Genomic DNA, 22,605 nt, shown 5'->3' with positions numbered 1-22,605 from the left:
TGAGAGCTAAGCTGCCCTCTTTGCCTGTCCTAAGGTCTAGAACCCTAATTTAAATTAAAGATTACAGGAAGAGATAGCTTGCATTGAATGCTCTATCTCATATATGGTGAGTTTTGGGATGCACTTAGCCTTTCCTGCCTAGAAAACAGACCCAGAAGGACTTCATTATTTTCTAGTACAGTGGAACCTTGGTTTACGAACTTAATTTGTTCCGTGACTCTGGCCGCAACCCGAATTGGTCGCAACCCGAAGCAAATTTCCCCATAAGGTTCAATGTAATTACCGTTAATCCATTCTGGCGTGGAGGACAGGGAGGCGGCTATTGTTTGGAGGGAGAGTCCCCCTCCCTACGACCACGTGTCAGGGGCGGAAAATGGCCGCGGACCACATGTCAGGGGCGGAAAAATGGCTGCGGACCACATGTCACAGGAGGGAAAATGGCCGCGTATCCTGTTCGTACCCTGAGGTGGAGTTCGCAAACCAAAGCAAAATTTTGCGGCCGAAGCTGCTCATAACCCGAAAAGTTCGTTAACAGAAGCGTTCCTAACCCGAGGTTCCACTGTACTTCCGTTAAATTTGAGCTCTGGAAGGCTGAGAAGAAAGAGACTGTATTGCTTACTTTAAGCATAATCATAATTCAACAGACAAGATTAATAAAAAAGACAAGAATTACATTAATAGTCCAACTTTTCTAATCAAATAAATGACAATATCAGAAAATAATTTCACTCAAAATGCAATTTTTGAGATCAATACTTCATCTTCTACGACAATCAGAATTTAAAGTGGAATCTTATGTGAGCTTCAAGGGACCCATTGAATCCAAGGACACTTCTGAAAAAAAGATATTGGGCTGAGTAAATAAATAATACCTGTTTTATGTCAGATGCAGCTAAAAAAGAAGGTTAAGAAAAGAAAATCTGGTATGTCTTGAAAGACTTGGTAATAAATAATGCGGAAAAATATAGCTCTTTACTCGATGGTTGCTGAGGTCTTTCTTCTTCTGATGTGTTGAACACATGCAAGGTGCCAGACTCATACAAGTATGAGATTGCTTACTGAAAGGCAAAGTCTTCTTCTAGCCCAGATTATGTTTTGTGGCTTGACTTTGTAATTATGTCCACAAACTTATGTACACTTGTATTCACATTGTACATCTTCCCCTCTTTAATCAAGTATAGAAAACAGCTTGCTTAAAGATACAATTTTCTTGGCTGAATCCCGTACACCATACAACTGAAGAGAGACACCACTTTTTCTATATCCCTTTCTCCCCTCATCATAATTGCACAAGTGTAGGGATCATTTATACATTGTAATGCAACCTATAACTGACATCTTGCAAACATAATATTGGTAGTTAGGGGTCTTAAGTACTGTGAACCTGGGATTGTAAAAGAGTTGTATGTGTCCTGAATTGTGCATCTTTTTATGCTGTCTAGTTAGGAGACATGTCATAAACATCATTTCGGGAATGGCAGTAATCCATGCCTTTTTCAGTTTTGTCAGGCACCCAGCAAAGAATTGCAACAGTCAACAATACTTGTCATTGCATTGCTGTAGCTGGGCTTGTAGCCAGAAATACTGTGATTTGGGGGGAGGGGGATTAGACCACATAGGAAGAAAATTCCTGCAGGACGAGCAGAACTTCAATACAAATAATTTAATTTCCATAATGTTTTTGTTCCATTATTTCATTGTTAAATGAAAGTTCAGTGATTTAATTGTCTTAAACATTAAGACAAAAAATTGTAAAATAAGGTCCTGTTGTTCGTCAAAGCATGCTTATTTTTTCACTTCCAGAATATAGAAAGGTAAGAGCTGGTTTATTTTTTAGTGACCAAATGGATAGAATATTAGCACTCTTTAAGTCTAACAAATGAAACTACAGAAGGGAACCAGAGGCGCTCACTTTGGCACTACTTGTGCCCTCTCTGCGTTGACAGAGATGTTCTGAAAAGAGGCTGTAACTGCACATTTTGATTCCCTCTCTTCTCCCCATGGTTATGTCTATGAAGGAGGCTATCTGCATACTTTCCTTTACATATCCACAATGCAACACCCTATTTAATGAAAACATTAATTTTAATGAACATTCAGAAGAGACCAGGAATCACCCTAGCTCTTCAGAGGCCCTCCAGTGGTTAAGGGTTTGCTTTTAGCTGTCATCCCATTATCAGCTGAGACAACTACACTGGAAAAGAAAAGTGATATTGTTAATTCAGCAGTTGCAGCTATAGCAGTTAACTGGGTCTGCTTTTGGTTTCTATCACAGAAAAACACTGGTTTTGACAATCTAAGCTTTGGGGAGCTATGTTCAGGGCAAATCTACAATTAATCACTGTATGCAAGAATGCAACGAGCATTTTATGCTATTACTGTGACATCTGGCTCAATAATTATTCATATGGTGCATGCCCAAATCTGTCCTTTTCTTGCTCTTTCACATCTCTAATTCAGTTTTTGGGAGGAGGATGTTCAGATTGTTTTCATTATTTTTATTTTTGGTTGTTGCCTCTGTAGGGGCTACAGAGTTACAGGTAATCTAGAAGGGCACAAGAAGGCATATCTACCTAAAACTATTCCAGATGGAGGTAGGAAGGTGAGGATAGGAGAGTAGGCATCAGCTCTGTAGGTGAAATGGACTGATACTCCACAATGGAAGTTTCTGTTTGTCTCTCTGTTTCGAGAAATGCGGTTGCCACCACAATATTTCCAGCATGACTAAAGTCAGGTAGGAGTTAACTTTACAAGAAGAAGCAAGCCTGAGTACAGACATGAAATAACCAACATAGCAGCAACTAGAACTGATGACTACAGGTTGTAGAACAATCCGTGACCTATCCAATCTCTCCTGCTTCTCTTGCCTTTGCAATCCTATCTTTTGGTGCATATTTTTTTTTATTCCTATTAAGCAGCAGGGTTGTTTTAAAGAAATAAAGCTAGAAATAGGTCCAACACACACAATTTATCCAGTGCAAAACAAAAATGAGCCAAATACTTCCCATGAAGTTTTCCTCTTCTTTGTACTATGGGATTCACATGCTGATTTCTTTTATTTATTATTATTTTTAAGAGGCTGAGGAGCTATTCATTCCTCTTACTTAATTACAGCTGCAAAGAACCATCGCTTTTTAGCTTGAAGTCAAGCTTTTCAGCTTCTGCAGAACCCTAAAGGAATCTAGGATGGGGTCTCAAAGACAAAAAAAGCAAACATAATTCTGCACAGTGTGGCATGATTAAAATGGACTCCATCTTGTGCCTTGCCCCTCTAGAGGAATTGGCTTCTTGTTCGGGGCAAGAGATAATTCACTCTCTATGCTGGCTTGCTCCTGGGTCTTTGTGGAAGAGAAGCTGTAAACTGTGTCAACCTGAAGTGAATTATTTATGATGAGATTTGAGGAGTGTGTGTGTGTGGAGGGGATATTTTTGTGTATGTTTGTGGTGGTGGACTGCCATTCAGCAGGGACTGAGATCAGGAAACTCATTTTCACTTAGGAGACACCACATTTATACCAGTGTCTGTTTAACTTTCCTCCTGCCCCCCTCCCTACTTTGCAGCTAGATCCTCACCTGTATCATGTCACTGGAATATAAACTAAGCTTTCTCTCTCTCTCTCTCTCTCTCTCTCTCTCTCTCTTGTGTGTGTGTATTTATGTATATACATACAAGCGCACACGCACACACACACTCATACAGAGAGAGACAATGTGTGTTCCATTGCAGTGGAAAGGAAAGCCACACCATTTATTACATCCCTGTCTAAAATGAATCTCAAAGCAAGCATTTCATCCTCTCATGTAATCATCATAAGGTAGAAAATGAAATTTCCAAAACCTAAAAGCATGCAGGAGAGTGCTTCAGGGCACTGCATGTCAGTATTTTACTTTGATGTATGCTTTTTTTCAAGAGGGAAAAGGAGAAAAGATGTAGCAAGCCTTTTGTGATTTTGGTGCTGGCACTTAACTCTTTAGTGGCAGGCAGACAGGTGGAAGGAGGGGGAGGCTAAAAGGATAAAAATGTCTCATGTGATGCTCCCTGTCTTGAGGAGCCATGTGATACCATAATGCAGATGATGCAACTTCCAGCCTTTGGAAAAGGATGGTTTGCTAATTCTTATGCTGCCCTCTGCCTGGACAATGTCCCTGGACATTGTTTTGGGGCAATGAGAAAAGAGGACCCCTAGGTTCACGTTATGCCTAGTTTCAATATAATATCCAAATTCTGCATCATAAGGGATTTCCTATGTGAGTGTGTATTTGTGTATGTACACGTGTTATGCATCTATAGTTTGAAATCCCTAGTATTGCCTGATTTCTAAATCAGAGCCATAGAAAACAGTGTTTCTCCTGGGTTTGCTTAATATTCTGTTGATTAATATTTCTTCCCTAGAGATGCAAGCTCCAAAATTTGATTTCACCTGATTGTTTGCAGTCATGGACCCTTTCTCTATCGTATTTGATTCTCCTGCACTTCCTTAATAAAATCTGCTCTTTACAGACTCAGTGGTACTTATATATGCCAAAATTTCTCTGCTATCCCCTCTATTGCTGCCTATTTACACTTACTGTCACCATCAGCAAGGCTTGCCATCTGCTTCCAGCACTGAGATTAGATCATATTTTGTGATTTATTCATACAAGCCAGAAAAATAATTATGTCAATTAGTGTTGTCCTTGATTTTAGACCTGGAGAAAAGTGAGTGCCTCAGAGCCTAAGCTTTTGAAATGCTACATAGTACAAATACAGGCTAATCTTCCAGCCTCATTTTAGTCACAACAGGGTATCTTCCTGTTCCACTGCCATTTAAGAAATGATAGTGTAGGTAACTGCTTTTGTCGACTATGGCCTCTCCCTGCAAGATGCAACACGTGGGTCAGAATTCAGAATTTCTACCCAATTTCTTGTTATTAATAAGCATCTAATATTCTGCAAGGCATTCCTTTAAATATAGTCAGTAGCTTCTCTGAAATGTTTTACTACCTATACACATTATTTTATGTAGTAATATTGTGCTCTAGACTCCATGAATGCCAATCTTCATAGACAAGATTCTTCTATAATGGTTCCTCAAGAGGAAGTCCTGTTCAGTCAAGATCCCAAACAATATGAATAGCATGGTCCTTGCTGCTTCTATCCCTTTTACTCAAAACTCCTCATTTTTTCTGATGCTTGATCTCCCTCTTTTTGGTAATTTGTAGCTTCTGCTGTAGGAAAGTAGCAGATAGGCAATGCTGTGTGGAATGGATGATGGAAAGTGGCAGTTCTAGCCTAAGCAGACTATGGAAATGACTGAAACAAAGATAAGGGATATCAGACCTTGCAGATGGTGCTGAATTGCAATTCACATTATCAATCACCATGGACTATGTTGACTGTGACTATAGGGTGTTGTAGTTCAACAACATCCATAGGGTCACAAATTACCAATCCCAAACTTTAAAAAAATCATGCTTGATTATGAGATTGATTAAACCAATATCAATCCCATTATTTCAAAGAAGGAATTAGAGAGTTTTGAGAAAAAGCTGCAGAACAGGACTGTACAAAGTATTTAAAATTGGGCCCTTAAGGAAGGGTATTAGCCTGAGAAAAGCACCTCTCCTCGCAGTGCTAAAGCAACAGCATCCTTTAAAAGTCTTGCACAGTGATTTTAAAGACTGGTCCAAATATGACACTGAGAGCTGGACCATAAAGAAGGCTGAGCGGCGAAGAATTGATGCCTTTGAACTGTGGTGCTGGAGAAGACTCTTGAGAGTCCCCTGGACTGCTAGGAGGTCAAACCAGTCAGTCTTAAAGGAAATCAACCCTGATTGCTCATTGGAAGGATCGATAATGAAGCTCAAGCTCAGATACTTTGGCCACCTAATGCGAAGAGAGATCTCTTTGGAGAAGACCCTGATGCTGGGAAAGATTGAAGGCAAAAGGAGAAGAGGATGGCAGAGGATGAGATGGTTAGATACCATCACTGAAGCAATGAGCATGAAACTGAGCAAACTCAGGGAGGCAGTGAAGGACAGGAAGGCCTGGCACAATATGGTTCATGGGGTCACGAAGAGTCGGACACGACTTAATGACTAAACAACAACAACAACAATAGAAAATAATTCAGCCTAATATTTAAAAACATAATTACATTTTGACCCCTTGAATAATATTGAACAATTTTTTTTCATTAACACCAACAGAAAGCTAGTTCATAACAGTAAATGAATGGCAATTATTGATTTGAGATTGTAAATATGGGGTTACACTGTTTTTCCAACATTGAAGAGTCAGCTTTTTTGCTGCCTGTGTGTTTGACAAGTCCATAATTCTGCATATAATAATAAATTCTAAGTTTTTAGTATGATACATCCGCATTTTCAAACTGCATTGATTTTTATAATGCCATATTAACATGCATATAGTTAGGAAACCAAAATGGGGCAATGGTGGGAGGAGCCAACATCGTATGAATCAGTGTCCCCTCACGCATTTTATATTCCCAGTATAATGAGGTTTGACAGCTAACCTTTTCCAAAATGTCCAGTAAACATGGAAAAGAACCTTTTATTGAATTAGTCTCATTTTAAGATCACAAGAAACATACTTGACATTCTTTAAGCCATTGATTTTTAATATGGGATATAACACACATAAAAAACAGACAGCTGTTGCAGTGTTTGATGCAGCACTTGAAAGAGAGGTATTTCATGCATTTAAACAATTTTGCAAAGCAGCTCTTTTCAGTTGCATAGCCCTGCTGCAGATAAAGACTATAGGGTGGTACAGAGAGGAGGAAAACCCCTTCTTATTGCGGTATTCAACTGATATGGCACTGGTGCAACCAGAAAAGATTAGGCTTAGGATATACCGTAGAAAAACTGACCCACATAATGCTCCTTTTCCCAAACCAGCGCCCTCCATATGTATTGGACTCTAACTCCCATAATTCCCAGAAAGAATACCAAAATCCCAATATTTGGAGAGCAAGGCTGTTTGATGCAGAGCCCCGAGACGTTTAACCCAAATACCAGTCAGCATCTAAACCTATTTTTCCTTGCACTGTGGAATGTTTGTGACATTAAAAAAGAACTCATTTATACGGTTTACGCGTACCTCAAATAAAATTCAGTATGGTTAAAAATAAAATAATAATAATAATTTATTAAATTTGCATGCCGCTCAGTTCTCAAGTCTCTGCATGGGATTTGTATGGATCTCTATTCATTTGCTTATTTCCTTTATACCTGGCCTTTCTACTCAACTGAGTACCCAAAGTGGCTAAGAGTTAAATGCAGAGTGAAAAACAGAGATGATAAATTGAAATGAACACTCAGATTTATATCCTTGCAAAAGAAAGCTGCCTTAGCTGCTCTTCTAAAGGTTGATGGAAGGGTGAGGACAAACGCTACCGTCAAGTGCATTCCACAACCTTATGCTATATATAAGCAGTATTAAAGCACCTTTGTGAGTCATATTCAGGCACAGCGATAATCCCATCTTTATATATTTACACTATGTTCAATGGACCATATTCCCAGGAAAGGTTCCCTTGGGCTAGTTTGCATGAATCCCCTTAGGTACTATCCCGCCTCCATATTCTTCGTCTCTTTCTTCCCTTGAACTCAGAGGCATTTAACCGCAGTCTAATGTTCAGAGACCTGCCAGAAAGCTAAATATAGCTATGTTTAATAAACCTGATAATGAATCACACCTATGTGGACATTAATGAGTAATCAAAATGCAGCAAACAATCCATCTTGGATGCCTCTTTTTTGCTTGAGTTTTGGCCTTATTGTCCCCTCTCCCCTGGACAGCAAAAGATAAAATTAATTTAACAGGTTATAAGTTTTGGACGCTCTCAGCAGCTAAATTTGGTCTTATGTTCCTGGCCTAGCAAAGAGACAGCTTTTAAAATGCGAATGGGAACCAGGCTCTTTTAAAACACACGCCCTTTCTAGTGTTTCTAAATATTTCTTTTAAACTTCTGAAAGAATATGGCCTCCTCCTCCCCGCCACCGCCCTCACTGTTTATTTATTTGTATCTTCTGAGATAGTTGTTATTGCTTTTAACTAACTAGCAAGTAAACTGACTGGCTGAGTTTAAATATTGCACTGTCACTGGATTCCATGATTTCCAATGAGACGCCAGACAGAGGTTTTTCCAAAGAAAGTTCAGCTTTTATTGTTTGCCAAGAGAAAAGCAGGGTGGACCACTCTCTGTCCGGCTGGCAGAGAAAAGACAGAGAACAGCCACACCCAGAACAGTTTACAACAACTTTTATGCCTTTTTGTCATCAGGAAGCATCTAGGAGGAGGGTCACACCTGCACACACCGGTGTGGCCGCCTTCCAAGGTTGTCAAAACATTAGCTTAAGCAGTATAAACCAATAGTTAAGTTTCTAGCCCTCATTTGCTCCAGGGGTTCTTCATATTGTTACCTAGCTTGCAGAGGATGTGGTTGCATAGTGTGGTTAGAAGCAAGAGCAGGTGCAAAAGTTCATGCATACTCAGGAAATGTGTCTAGGAGCTCTAAAGCAAGACATTAGCTTAACCACATCTTTCCATTTCCTTTTGTACCTCTGCAAAATGTTAAAATGTAACTTTTATATGCTTAGCACCTTATAACTTTTATCTCTACTTGCAAAAAGCATTTTCTTAATATCATCAAGACTGACCCTAGCAGTCAATAGGTCAGCAAAAGCTTGAAGTACAGAAGCAAAATAGGCAGTTAGTCTAACCATTCCTTACAGTCACAATTTGTGCAGTTTATGGCCATGTTGTATGAATTCAGCTGTAAGACTGCATCTGAAGCAAAATTAGGCCTATGGATACGAATGGCCACTTTATTTTTTCTTTGTTCTAAAGTGGCTTAGTGTAAACATTGCAAGGGCTGGCAAGCAGTTTATCAATGATGTGCTTGCTCCAGAAGAAAACCTGCAACCATTTCTAGGTTCTCCTCAAAGCTGCCCAGAGTAGGTTTAGGCAATGGGACAAGGTTTGTACTGTGGGTTGGGCAACTGCTAAAACAAACCACTGCACAGTCACGATCCATTTTTGGAACACTTCAAACATCAAATTGTTTCACACTTACAAGATTGGTCTTGTGAACGTGACTTCCTTCCTCTTGACAGAAGAGAGATTGGAATAGAAAGATTGGTTCTCCTGAATATTCTCACAAAATTTAGGAGGTGTTCATTGGATCCCCTGTTTTCCTATGCGTCCTCTGTTCTCAGAAGCACAAAGGCACTCCCGGAATCTTGGAAGAACAGGGAAGGAAAGATAAAAGCTACTCCTTTCGCTTGCATGACAGCTGGGAAGGGACTGAAATCTCTTGTCAGTCATGCAGAGCAAGTGTGACTGACATACACACACAACATTTCAGCAGGAACTTTGCCTACATGTTTTCTTCTATACTGTGTGCAGAAGAGTGTTTCCACTGAACAGCTTCAGATTAATCTCCATACATACACACAACATTCTGAACCACGGATTTTATAAGGAGCATTTTTAAACAAACAAATGATAATTTAGCACATCTGGCATTAGTTACGAACATGATCTTCTCTTGCTCTTTTCCTCTCTCTCGTGTACTCCCCCCTCCCCAATGAGATGAGTAATAAAAGATTCGGCTTCCCATTCTCCTTGAAACATATCAAGCTTTTAACATTTTCTCCAGATCAGAGACAGACCTGATAAACAAATAATAGCAATTTCTACGCAGCCATTCCATGAAGGAAGAGGAACCAGACCCTATTTTAGAATAATTACTCAGGGAAAAAAAAACATGCACACAATTCATATTCATTATTAATACTATTAGGCATTGGGGACTGTGTTTCACTCCAGATAATGAGCAATCTGTTTAGATCATTCCTAAAGTCTACTGTTATCCCTGACAGATGCAAAGTATTTATTTCTTTGCCAAACCCAAATTAAACATACAGTTCTATGTGCAACAAAATCTAGGACATTAGTACACAGCTTTATTTTGCTCCTGTATTGTTGGAGAACTATAATGATGTCTTTTTGAATAAGGTTTTCTCGTTTCCTTAAATGAGGTTTATATAACTATGATTATAAAACTGTGTAAAGATTTTGTTGATTGTGCAAGCTGTTGCCAGATCTCCTTGTTACATGTTGATGCCAACATTTTAACAGCAATTCTGACATGTAAACTACAGACAGTATTACCTTTGATTGTCTATCTGAGTAATCTGGTTTTATAAAAAGACAATTAATTTCAGATAATATTAGAATACTAATTAATATTTTAGATATACATTCAGAAAGGTTGAAATTGACATTGATAGTTTTGTTGAATACAGAAAAGGCCTTTGGTATATGGTACAATGAAAATTTCTGGAGCAAATTCTGGCCAAATGAGGATTTCCTTCTTTTTTTAATTAATTGCATTAAAATGTGATATTGTAATTCTTCAGCTACATTGATTATTAATGGAATTATCCCTTTACCTAATTCAGGTGTCTCATGGAATTCAACAAGAATGACCTTTATCTCCTCTTATACACAACTTGATATTGGAATCATTGGCCTGTCTTACTGGGCAACCCAGAGACATTGTAAATATGAATATTGCTTTAAGACTGATAGCTTTCCTAAAAGCACAGGAATACCTCAAAGCTTTTATAGGCAAACCCCAAGATTTTAGGATGATTACACAACTTTTAGCTTTGTCATTTGGGCTTATTTTCTGACTTCTTGGTCTTTATAAAATTTAAGTGAACTAGTTCAAAAACCTCTTTGGGCATAATAAGAAAGTTACTAAGAGACAAAAACAATTTCAATTCTAATTCAAAAGATAAACTTACATTTGGGGATACTCTCTGATAAATGCAGGTAATTTTAAAAAATTCATAAGCTAATAGAAGTATTAATACTTTAGATAAGCTTATTACTTGTCATGTTTTTAAACCATTTGAGCTATTGCAAGAGGAAAGTGGTTTGTCTAAAGCTGGTAATATATGCAATTGCCTAAAAATGGCAATATATATTACTGAAACTTCTTTTCACAATCTGGTCCAGATGCATTAGCAGCATCTGAACTTCCCAAAGTGCTATTGGCACTGAAAACCAGATGGAATGGAACAAAGTTTGGTGTGGTGGGAGAAGCCAACAAAGGAAAGATCAAGCCCCCAAATGGTTGAGATCTGGCTGCAAAGGGGAGGAAAAAAAATTCCCCAACACATCTCTAGGCAGATGCGTAGCAGCTTGGAAGGTTGTTGACTGCTCCATTCTTAAGCCTTAGAATGCGGCGGCCCGCATAGTTTTGTGCAAGTCTAGATTTGCACACGTGCCACCTCTCTTGCGTGAACTGCATTGGCTGCCAATTTGCTTCCGGGTCCAATTCAAGATGCTGGTTATCACCTTTAAAGCCCTAGATGTGTCAGGCCCAGCCCAAGAACAACGGTGAAACAGTCCTGTTGAGTAAAGTTCGTTTATTTGCTTACACCTTATAGACAGAATCTTGCCAGACAAAATCTATACTATTGCAACTAGTAGATATACCCTGGGAGATTCTAGGGAGTGGCTATCCTGAACCTCTTTCACTTCCCACATTCTTCCTGCGGACTGTGTTGTCTCCAGTCTCCTTTCCCATCCTGGAATGCACCCCCTCCTTCCTGATAGCCTTGATCTCTCACAACATGGCTTGGAGCCAGGTTATTTAAAGGACCGCCTTTCCCCAGTTTCATCTGCCTGACCCACCAGATCAAGGAGGCAGGGTATGTTAGCCCCCCCCCCATTAAGGAGGTCCATCTAGTGGGACTGAGTAGAAGGGCCTTCTCCGTGGTGGCTCCCTCCTTGTAGAACATCATCCCCGCAGAAATAAGATTGGCGTCCTCCTTGATGTTCTTCCTCAAGGCCCTGAAGACATGGTTTTGCCAGCGGGCCTGGGGATCCCAGGTCGATGCAGAGCTTATCAAATGGCTAGTGTAAATGTTTTGATATCATCAGGGGGGTGGGGAGGTATAGTGGGTTTTGTATTTGGGATTTTTATTCTTGTAAGCCACCCGGAGTCACTGTGAGTGAGTTGGGCAGCCATATAAATTGCTTAAATAAATAAAATAAATAAATAAGGCCCACTCCCTCCTTGTCACATGACCCACAGAGGAGCAGCTCTGTGTGCCTTTCCTACCTTGTTTATTTTAGTTCAGAGTTAGCTTCTTTTTATTTTTAGTTTCAAGGGGTAGCTTCAGGATATGACTGAACTCTTGCTTCTTCAGTGTCAGATTCCAGAATGTCCAAATGCTAGCAATCCCAGTGGAACAGCAGAAAGCCAGACAGCTGTTTCCCCAGGAAAGCCCACCAGGCAGCGGTGCGGTCCCCCCCCCCCCCCCCCCGCTGCCTTATTGTCCATAAACTGATTAAGGTATTTTTATTTCACAAAATGTTTGGAAAGAAAGCTTTTTTGAGCTGATAATCACTAGGCTGCTGTGCTATTTATGAAAGTTTTCCTGAGCAATGTTTGTTGGTCTGTTTAATTTTATTAGTTTTAAATGGGAATTACATGCTTTGCATGGCTTTTCTTTTGGTGAGCTGGTGGAGTGAAAGCAGGGAAACAGACACAGAATGAGCCAGATTTTATCAACACAAGAGCTACACTGAAATAGATCTTATCCACAGACTGCAATAGGAACAAAAGGCATCCAGTAATATCTACCTGGCTTCAAATTTAGTTTGTACAAAAAAGTGAATAATAAATAATAATAAATAAGGTGACCTCAACATACTTCCTCCATCACTACAGCAAACTAGTCTTATTCTTGCTTTCAGTGAGCTGCTTTTCATTTAAAAGAAGACTAAATAACCTAATCTCAGTGCTGCACAACAGTGACATTAGAGGTCTCAGCAACAAAATGTTTACTAGATTCAGCCAAGCAAACTACAGATATACATATGCTTTTACTAACTATTGCCCCATGGAAACTATTTTGCCTTATTTTGCAACATCTGGTGTTCTGAACATATGTACAGGAAGTTTTCCTACAATTGCTACTCAAGGAATGCTGAAAAGTGCCATCTTTTTTATTCTAGATTAATTATCATCCTTCCTTCCTTTGGTGGAGGAAGTGGTGTTCACGAAAATCACCAATTTACTCCACCCCTAAAGATGTGTCCTTGGCGTCATAGAATCAGGCTTAAATGACCCATTTTCTCATTTGAGTTTAACATTTATAAACAGCCTTTAAATGTACTTTAAGAATTGCATTTCAAAAGAATATTTGTAAACTGCCTATAGTAATTAATAGGAATGCTTCTACAGAATCTAAATTCTGTAGAATTCTAATTCTACGTAATTCTATATATCAAAAAGCATTGAGCAGCTAAAGAAGGAAGGAATTGGGAGGGGGGAGACAGGAGAGTTATAGACTAAAGACAATGTCACTGTAAAATTCTGTGATTAATACAGGATGATGGTGCAATAAATACTTATTCTAGAAATATCGGAAGTAAAAGAGTATGTGCTTATATAGACATTCTCATAATATTTTGTAATTATGAGTTGGTTGTTCTAATTAAGTAGTATAACTAAATCATAGCAATGATTTGTACACAAACTCAATAATAGGTTAGAGAAGTAATAAAAGCATTTATTCAACATGTGGGGAAACTGCCCTTTACAATGCTATAGAACTAAAGAGAATGTAGGAATAATAGAATATAATTCTTCAGGAACTGTATGATCTACTATATGTCCCTACAGATATCCCTTTTAAAAAAGATTACTTAAAGTTGCTTTAAGTGCATTTGCCATGTTACGTACATGAGGAAAGGGATTCACCCACAGTAACAATTGTGGATTTGTTAAATGCACACATGACATATTTCAACTTTGTATGTAAAAATACATACAAGAATATGGTGCAACCAGTGTCAGTCTGTCTGCAGTATGAGCCTGCCAAGTTATGCTAATGAGGCCAGATAAAGCAAGTCCAAATCTGCAGATAGGTTTGTCCAAGAAGATGGTGATGTAGTGCGTTAAAACAACTTTTCTGCAGGACTCTGGGGTGCTGGATTTTTCTCCTCTGATGGTCTATTATTTCTCTCCACAGAAACCATGTCAAGGCTGAGACAGCAAAAGGATAGCAGCATGGGGCTTGCTGAGACAATTTTAATTCACGCACCATTCACAGTGGTTACTGCTCAGCACAGCGCACAATGTACTTTGCATTCAAGGACAAGAAAAGGAGTAATGTGCATTAGGGAAGAAAAGAGATTGCATGCATCACTTTCCTGCTCTCTTTACTCTGTCTCAACTTCCATTTAAAAGACTGGGCTGAGAGACCCCGTTGATAAGGCTTGTGCTTGCATGCACCATTACTTTGCCAAAAATTATCTTCTATTCCATGTGCTAATTTAATGCACTCTTTATTTTTTGTGCTTCTGTGGGGCCCAGCTAAGATCAAAGTCATAAGGCACTAAATCACTGTGGCTCTAGATAGATATGTGTAGGTGATTACATTATATTTGGTCTAATCACGTATGCATACTTGGGTGCATTTCTTGTTGATAGTGGAGCTATCAACATGTTTTAAAATGTCTTAAATGGGCTTTTTTATTTTATCTTACCCATTGGTTCAGTATTCCATAGTTAAATAGTTTCTGTGGCCTTCGGAGAATTTTCTACCAACTTGCTTTTTCTTCCTGGCTCAATAGACAGCTGTTCTATTCAGCTTTATCTTCTAGAGCCTTTCTAATATAATGGACTTAATGTAATTTTGTTCAGAAATTAACAACATGCCCCATATTTTAGGTATTCAGTAGAGCAATATTTAGTTACTGATGGGGTATTGGAAAGATTATTTGTGTCTCTGAGACATAATCATTTGGTGCTACATACCTTATTTCCAGATTAATTTGTTTTCTAGATTGGGAAGTCTATATAAAAAAAAATGAAGCAAAGCCTGTTATAATGATCCATGATCGTACTTACCCATTAAGTTAACCCATGAAATTCCATTCTGTGTTCCACTGACTTATGAAGTGTAGCTAGTGGAGAAGAGCCTCCTCAGTTCTGGCACCACATTCTGGAAGCGTCTCCCTGTCCCAGGAGACCATTGTGAGGTCAACTTTTATAGGTTTGCAAGCTGGTTTTTGTGTCACTATGTCAAATCATTTGATCAATGACAGGTTGTGGTTATTATTGGTGCTAGTAGTCCCCTCTTTGCCATGCTTCTGCTGCTCAGTTTTAATTACTTTAGATTTATGTTATTTTTTTTAATCCTTTGCATACTGCTTTGTAGACTCAGCATCAGCATCCCTCATGGTGGGGTAGATGCTGAGGCCAAGGCCTCAAGGAGCCTACATGAGCTTTTGCTGGTCTCCAGCACCTTTTTCTTACATTCCAGAACCTTGTTTGTCCTTAAACACAGATATACTGTGCATTTGAGCTTCTCCCTATATGCACATGTACCCAGATTTGTTCTCCCAGTGATTACCCCCCACAACACATGCCTATATATTCATGCAAACCTACGCATATACCTATCACCTTAACATGTTCACATATAGCAGTCTTCTCTTCTCAGAAACCTTTTCTTCCCAGCAAAGGAAGGCACTGAAAGATTTGACGAGGCTGTAGCCAAGATGTCCCTTCTCCTTCCCTTCAATGCTGCACCTGATCCTCCAATGCTGTTGCTGAAATCTTGTGTTGCTGCAAGACTTCCTGAGACAAGCTTTTTCTTTAGCTACACGAGTGTTCAAAGACCTTTTGATTCCATGAGCTTTTGATAAGAAAGCTTGTGTCCGTAGAATGTCTTGCTGCTGCTTGGTCACTTCCATCTCTTCATGACCAGATGGATATGACTTCACCCCGATTGTCTGTCAGTAGCTGTTCCTTTGAATATTCTTAAGGTCATGCCTTTGTCATCAGTGAAAGCATGTAGTTGCCTTTTCTTCGGTCAACCTCTTTTTTGATTGCTTTCTATTTTTCCAAGCATCAAGGTGTTTTGAATACGATTCTCGCATTCACATTATGTGTGCAAAACATTTAACATTTAGTTTCATTGTTTGTTCCTCTTGTGTCTAAGTTATTCTCAACAATTTTCCTCAGCAGCATAATTCAAAGCCATCCTTTTTTTCCCTTCAGCCTTTCTGAGATCCTGCATCACAAATGGGGCTTTCCAAGCTTATGTTTTTTGCAGCAATGGAGAGATGTTAAATGACATGGCCTTCTCATTAATAGTGTTTCCTAAGAACATTTAGATAATAGGGTATAGTGGGGAAACAAGGACCCTCCCGGGCGCAAGGACATATACATGTGTACCAGGTTGCCCATTACTTCATTTTTTCTTGATACTTTATTTGTTGCTAACAACAATAGCTGTCTACAGTAGATTTTTAATAACTAATTTCATTTTCTAACACACTTGCTCTGTAACACATTCTAAGAGAATTAACATCCACCGTATCAGTCTAGAAGCTGACATTCCTATTTATAAATGTGAATTGCTTAATTATAAGGGTATTTTATACATTTTCATTCAGTGACTGAAAGATATCCTAACATGTCAGGATAGTTTTGCTTTCTGAGCAGCAAGAATAATAAAAATATGTGAAAGCATTCAGTCTGTTAAATACAAACATCTTTCCTTCTGGGTGTTGCTCCAGTAAAAAAACATTTGGCTACTGGCTATACTTGATTTATGTCATGATGTTCAGTGAAACACATGCAGTTGTCACAGGCAATATTATTTAAGTGTGAATAATAGTTACATTTTAAATAGTTTGTATATAATCAAAATTAACCTCTATCCCAACCACTTTATTCCCAATCTGACTGCTGTGTAGTGATGAAATTGAGTAGGTTATAGTCAAGTTGAAGGGCAACAAGGTGTAGGGCAGGACAGAGACCAATACTGTAAGCAGAACCTAGGGATTGCAATAGGTCCAGTCATCTAAAGAATAAAGTCTTACCTTCATTTAGTAGATTTGAGCATTGCCATACTTAAGAAAAAGTCATTATCAGTCATCCTGATTTTCCAACCAGTACATCATTTGTTAGATGAAGAGTTTGGCCTGTAATTTTCTGAAATATCTGAAATAGTTGATGTCTGGAATGAAGAAAGGTTGTGAGAATAGGTGGGAGGAAGATTCATACTGCAATGCATGAAATAGTATTTTGAATTCACAGAGAATGCAAAGCACAGAAAAAGTAAACACTTGAGAGGTGTCTTCTTGAATATTTAACTCTTTGCATCTCTTTTAAATATAGTTGTCATTATTATTGTTCACATATCATCCAAAGAAGTTCAGCCAGCATGTGCTTTTTTCTCATCCTTATTTTAACCTTCCACTAGCTCAGTTAAATAGAGGACACTGATCAGAAGTTATTGGCATGGCAAACTCTCTTACTTAAGTCATGCATATAAGCTACACAAAATGTTTATCTTTCTGCACCTTGTTAAGCAAATACCTATAGCACATGTTACCAGCAACATGGTATTAACTAATTTGTTAGGGATGTTACATAGGGATCTTGCTAAATTATCTAGGTTATCTAGAATTCCCTACTAGATCTCAACGATCTATATTATACAAGTGTTGATGTCAATTACATATGGTAAGGTGGCAGTCTACATAATGTAATTTGTTTAGGTTTACAATTTGCTAGTCTTCTGCTTCATACTACATTAGTATATTTCATCCTACCAAATTTTAATTAAATCTCTTTTTAAATCTACCAAGTACTGGTTAAATGTGCAAGGGAGGGAGGGAGGGAGGGAGGGAGGGAGGGAGGGAAGGTGTCTTTTAGCAAGAGAATCTCTGCCAGGGAAACCCAGCAAGGTGCCAACTTTACATCCACTTCCATTGGTATGCCGGCATTCTTCTGTGTTCTGCTCTGTGAAGCAGAAAGCTGCACTGTTGTCTATTACATTACGTAAATCACAGCTAAGAGGAGGTAGGTGGGGGGTTTTCAGCATGCATGGACAATTTTCTGAAACAACTTTTCAAAGAATGCTCTGCTCATTCACTTAGATATCTCAGTTGTTCAGTTACCTTTGGGGTACGGTGGGGGAGTGCAAGATAGAGCTTTTATGCAGAATTTCAACCACTAGAGGGCATTTGAAGGACACAAGATCAATGGGTAGGAGGCCTCCCATGGTCTTCTGTGAGCAGCACATTTTATATGACCTGCTGTGTTAAACTGTGGCATACCACAAACCATCTTCATTTCCTCCTTGTGATTTCTTTTTTCTATTTGGTGCCACTTTGTCTCCACTTGCTTGGTTAATGATTCATATGTTCTTTTTTATATGTTGCTGGTGGAGATGCTAATGTGTATAATGGATTGGGTCTATTATGTTTCAGGAAAAGAAGGGACATTACTGAACAAATTACTGCTGAATAAGATGTTTTAATCTTTCATATTAAAACTAATGTGGAGTTTCATGAAGGTAAAAGATGCTCCAAGTCACCTCTAGCATCCCACATTTTCTCACCTTCAGCTTCAAAATATCCATGGAAACCACTTCTACAACAACTGCAGAGTTTGCCATATACAGCCTCTGTCCCTAAGTAATTTCCTTTGTTTCAGTCTGAACTGCAAGTCCACCTTGTAAATCATATACATATCTGTGATTTGGGGGGGGGGGCATTGCCAGAGCCAGAATTCTCATCTGATCTGTGTTCTATTTTTTATTCTTCTTTTTCCTAGTTAATATTTTTCATTCCCAGTTTGTGCAGCAAGAAACATATTGTGAGGGTTCTTTATTTTCCAAGGACTGGACATACCACAGGGTAGCAAATCTGTACAAAATGCTTTAATGCTTTATTGCAGCACACACCTTCCTCAACAACAGACTACTGCTCTCCACCTATCTAGGACTTGCAAGGTGATGTTGCCCTGTAAATATGTCTTTAATTCTCAGTCCTTTAATATTTAGTTCAAGCAAAAGTCTGTAAGTCTGTAAAGTGACAACCTTTGTTTTTTTCCAGATGTTCTTACTCTAGTTGGGAAGAGGTGTTGCTTCAGTGTGGTTCTTCTAGTTCAATGTTGTCCAAACTTGGCCACTTTAAGATGAGTGGACTTCAACTCCCAGCCAACTCCCTGGCTGGCTGGGGAATTCTGGGAGTTGAAGTCCACTCATCTTAAAGTGGCCAAGTTTGGACAACACTGTTCTAGTTGCTATTGAGCTCCTGGCAAAGCTCCAGGCAGGACTCCCACCAGGATATGTGGCTCACCATAACTTGCAGTCCTGGCACTTGAACGATAGTCCTCTGGCCCACTTGTAATAGCTGCCAATCTCCAGACATCGCCTCCGCTTCCCCGTCTGTATGCTGTTTGCTTATCACCCTTCCTCCTACACACCCCTCCCCACTCAGTCTTAGCGTTTGCTTTTATAAACTAAAAGACTGGGTGGGGTGAGGCTACCTCTGGACCTCGGCATGTCCTTGAAAATGCCCGGGTGTGGCTCAGTTATCACAGGCAGCTGGAATGTGGGCTTGGATGCTTGTGAGTAAAGTTTGAGTTAATGAATGTAGGAGGGAAATGGGGTGAGAAGTGTTTCTGCCTGGCTGCGGCTACTTTTCCCAACTTCACTCCCTCACACATATTCTCTGGTGTAGGAAAATTGTGAAGGGGAGCCAGTTTTATGTGAAAAGGCAGAAGATCCTGAGAGGAGACACGAACTTATATAAATTCCCAGTTCCTCTCATTTCAGGTTCACTGCATTTCTTACATTTATATCTGGAGAGCAATGCTGAGTGAATTCTACTTTGCTCTCTTGACATAATGCTGTCCTTCCCCAAGGCTAGCCTACCATTTGACAGAGGGAGCGAGGCAATGGATGCTGGGGGGCTGTGACAGATAGACTGGGAATACAGAGGTGCACATGAAGCCAGCATGCCTATTTGGGCAGCTTCTGCACATAAAAGGTAAGAGCAAGTACTGTATAGCATATATCTTCATCTCAGGTAGCAAAAGATCTCTAAGCCTTTCCTTATCTCTTTCCCCAAATATCTTGTTGTTCTGTCTTGCAGAAGGAGGAATAATTTCTGCAAGAAGTGAGCAGGTGTGCTTAGATGTTGCGTGGAGAAGTTGTACCAATTATTTGTGCCTATTTTGCACTTTTAGCACATCAAGCCCATTCTATATTGTGAATTTACACCTGCAAGGGAATCTTTTTCTTCAGAAAAGCAACCTTATGTTTCAGAAAATACTGTGAATGAATGTCATGGCATCGCAACACTGCCACTTAGGATCTGGTGTTCCTGTCGGAGCAGTGGCTATGTGATCTGAAATTGGGGGAACTTTTGGTGTCCCCTTTGTCATGATCAGATAATGTCCTGATTACTATGGGATTCTCTGGCACACCATCCATTACAGGGAGGCCAGACCCATTAGATCAGTCCGTGTCTGGCAACTGATGGACCCTGATGGGTTTCAGAGGGAGCTGAGGGTTGTTCCTTGGTCACTGCTTAGAATAAGAGTGTGGCTGAGGCCTTGGATCAGATCGAGCCTATGCGACCATTCCCCTCCCTTGGATCCCAGCACTCCCTGTGGTTCACGGAGGAGCTAAGCAAGATGAAATGAGAGAAGAGAGGTCTAGAGTGTCACTGACATTCTATAGGGGATGAACTCACCCAGACATGGGTTAGAGCCACTATTAAGACCTACCTTGTGGCAGTAAGAGTGGCAAAGTGCAAGTACTTCTCCACCCTTATTGCATCTGCAAATAGCTGTCCTGCAGCCTTGTTTTGGGTGTCACATGCCCTCTTGGGTAGAGGGGGTTTGGAGAAGCCCCTGCAGGGGCATGCAGAAGAATTTGTCCAGCATCTATGAGACAAAGTCACTCAAATTCGCTCACAGTTGTATGCTAGCCTTGTTGCAGGTTCAGGGGAGGTGCCTGGGGGGAGTCTTGCCCAGTTATTTGGGAACGGTTTGAATCTGTTGGGCCTGAAGAAGTGGGGAGGGTCCTCAGAACTGTGAGCTCAGCCACCTGCTCTTTAGACCTATGCCCCTCCCGGCAAGGTTAAGGCAGCCCGGAGGTTGTTGTGTGAGTGGGTTCTAGCAGTGGTAAATTCTTCTTTGAGTGAGGGGCTTGTTCCATTACCTCTTAAGGAAGCCTTGGTTTGCCCCCTCCTCAAGAAGCCATTACTGGACCCCACTACACTGGACAATTTTTGTTCAGTATTGAACCTCCCCTTTTTGGGGAAGGTGATCGAGAAGGTGGTTGCACAACAGCTTCAGAGGTCCCTGGATGAAGCAGATTATTTATATCCTTTTCAGTTGGGATTCAGACCCAGGTATGGGATGGAAACGGCATTGGCTGTGCTTTTGGATGATTTCTGGAGTGGGCAGGATGGGGGTTGTGCATCCACCCTCACCCTACTTGACCTCTTGTCAGCATTCGATACCACTGAACATGGTATCCTTCTGGATTGGCTCAGAGGATTAGGGGTGGGTGGCATAGTGTTGTGCTGGTTCACCTCCTTCCTCTAGGGCCGATTCCAGTTTTTTGGAATATTTGGAAGCTTCAGCTGGTGCAGAATGCAGCAGCGCAGGCAGTGTTTCTAGCTGAACACGTTACACTTCTGCTCCACAAGCTGCATCGGTTACCAGTCTATTTCCGGGTCCAATTCAAGGTGCTGGGTTTGACCTTTAAAGCCCTACATGGCATGGGGCTGGGTTATTTGAGGGACTGCCTGTCCCTGATTACATCTACCCGTCCCACCAGATCCAGAAAAGAGAGCATGCTGCAGGTCCCGTCGGCTAGGAAGTTTCATTTGGCGGGTCCTAGACAGCAGGCCTTCTCTGCGGCCCCTGCTTTATGGAGCATCCTTCCCCCTGCAATGAGGCTGGCCTCATCCCTTTTACCTTTCCAGAGGTTCCTCAAGACCTGGTTGTGTCCTGGGGACCCCAGGGGACTGACAAAATATTGAGATGGCTCCCATGCAATTAACACCTGCTTTGTGCCCAATCTCTTTTTTATTCTGTTTTAGTTTTGTGCTTTTTATCATTTTAAAGATTTAAATATTAAAAATATTAACATTAATTTGTATATGTTGTTTTTTAACATTGTTGTACACTGCCCAGAATCACTTGATTGTGAGATGGGCAGCTTTATAAATATGATGAATGAATAAATAAATAAGTAAATAAATTTTATCCATAGCTCCAAATTCCTTTTTAAAGACTTGTTTTCTTTCATACAGTATTGCTACTAAGGCTGCTGTTTGAAGGCATTCTTGCCTGATCTCTTTTTCACTTTCTGTAGAAGTAATTCTTGTGCTTTTTCTCCAGCACAGAGAAAGAGTGGCATGAAAGGCAATTTTGAGAGGAACAATGGGAACAAAGAAGACATATCTGGGCTGGAAAAATCCAAATGACCTCAAGATGGCAGCAAAGCAAACCAGAAACCTTAGTCCTTTGCTGCCATCTAGTGGGCATACAGATCTTTGTAGCCCAGCTGTGGTATTCCTAGGTAAGAAAATCTCTTCTTGGATTTCTCCTTTAAACAATAGTATCAGTAGCAGTATCGGCTATAACAAACAAGCATGAGGTATTTTTAAACAAAAATAGGCTTGTGAATGGAAGAGAGATATTTACTTGTATAATTTTTAAGAAGGATAGTTATGTTAGTTCTTGGGAACAA

Source organism: Python bivittatus, unplaced genomic scaffold (assembly GCF_059951505.1).
Source record: "Python bivittatus isolate LINGU-HERP-01145 unplaced genomic scaffold, Pbiv_v1 ctg000850_np1212, whole genome shotgun sequence".
NCBI lineage: Eukaryota > Metazoa > Chordata > Lepidosauria > Squamata > Pythonidae > Python > Python bivittatus.
This window is presented reverse-complemented; position numbering follows the sequence as displayed.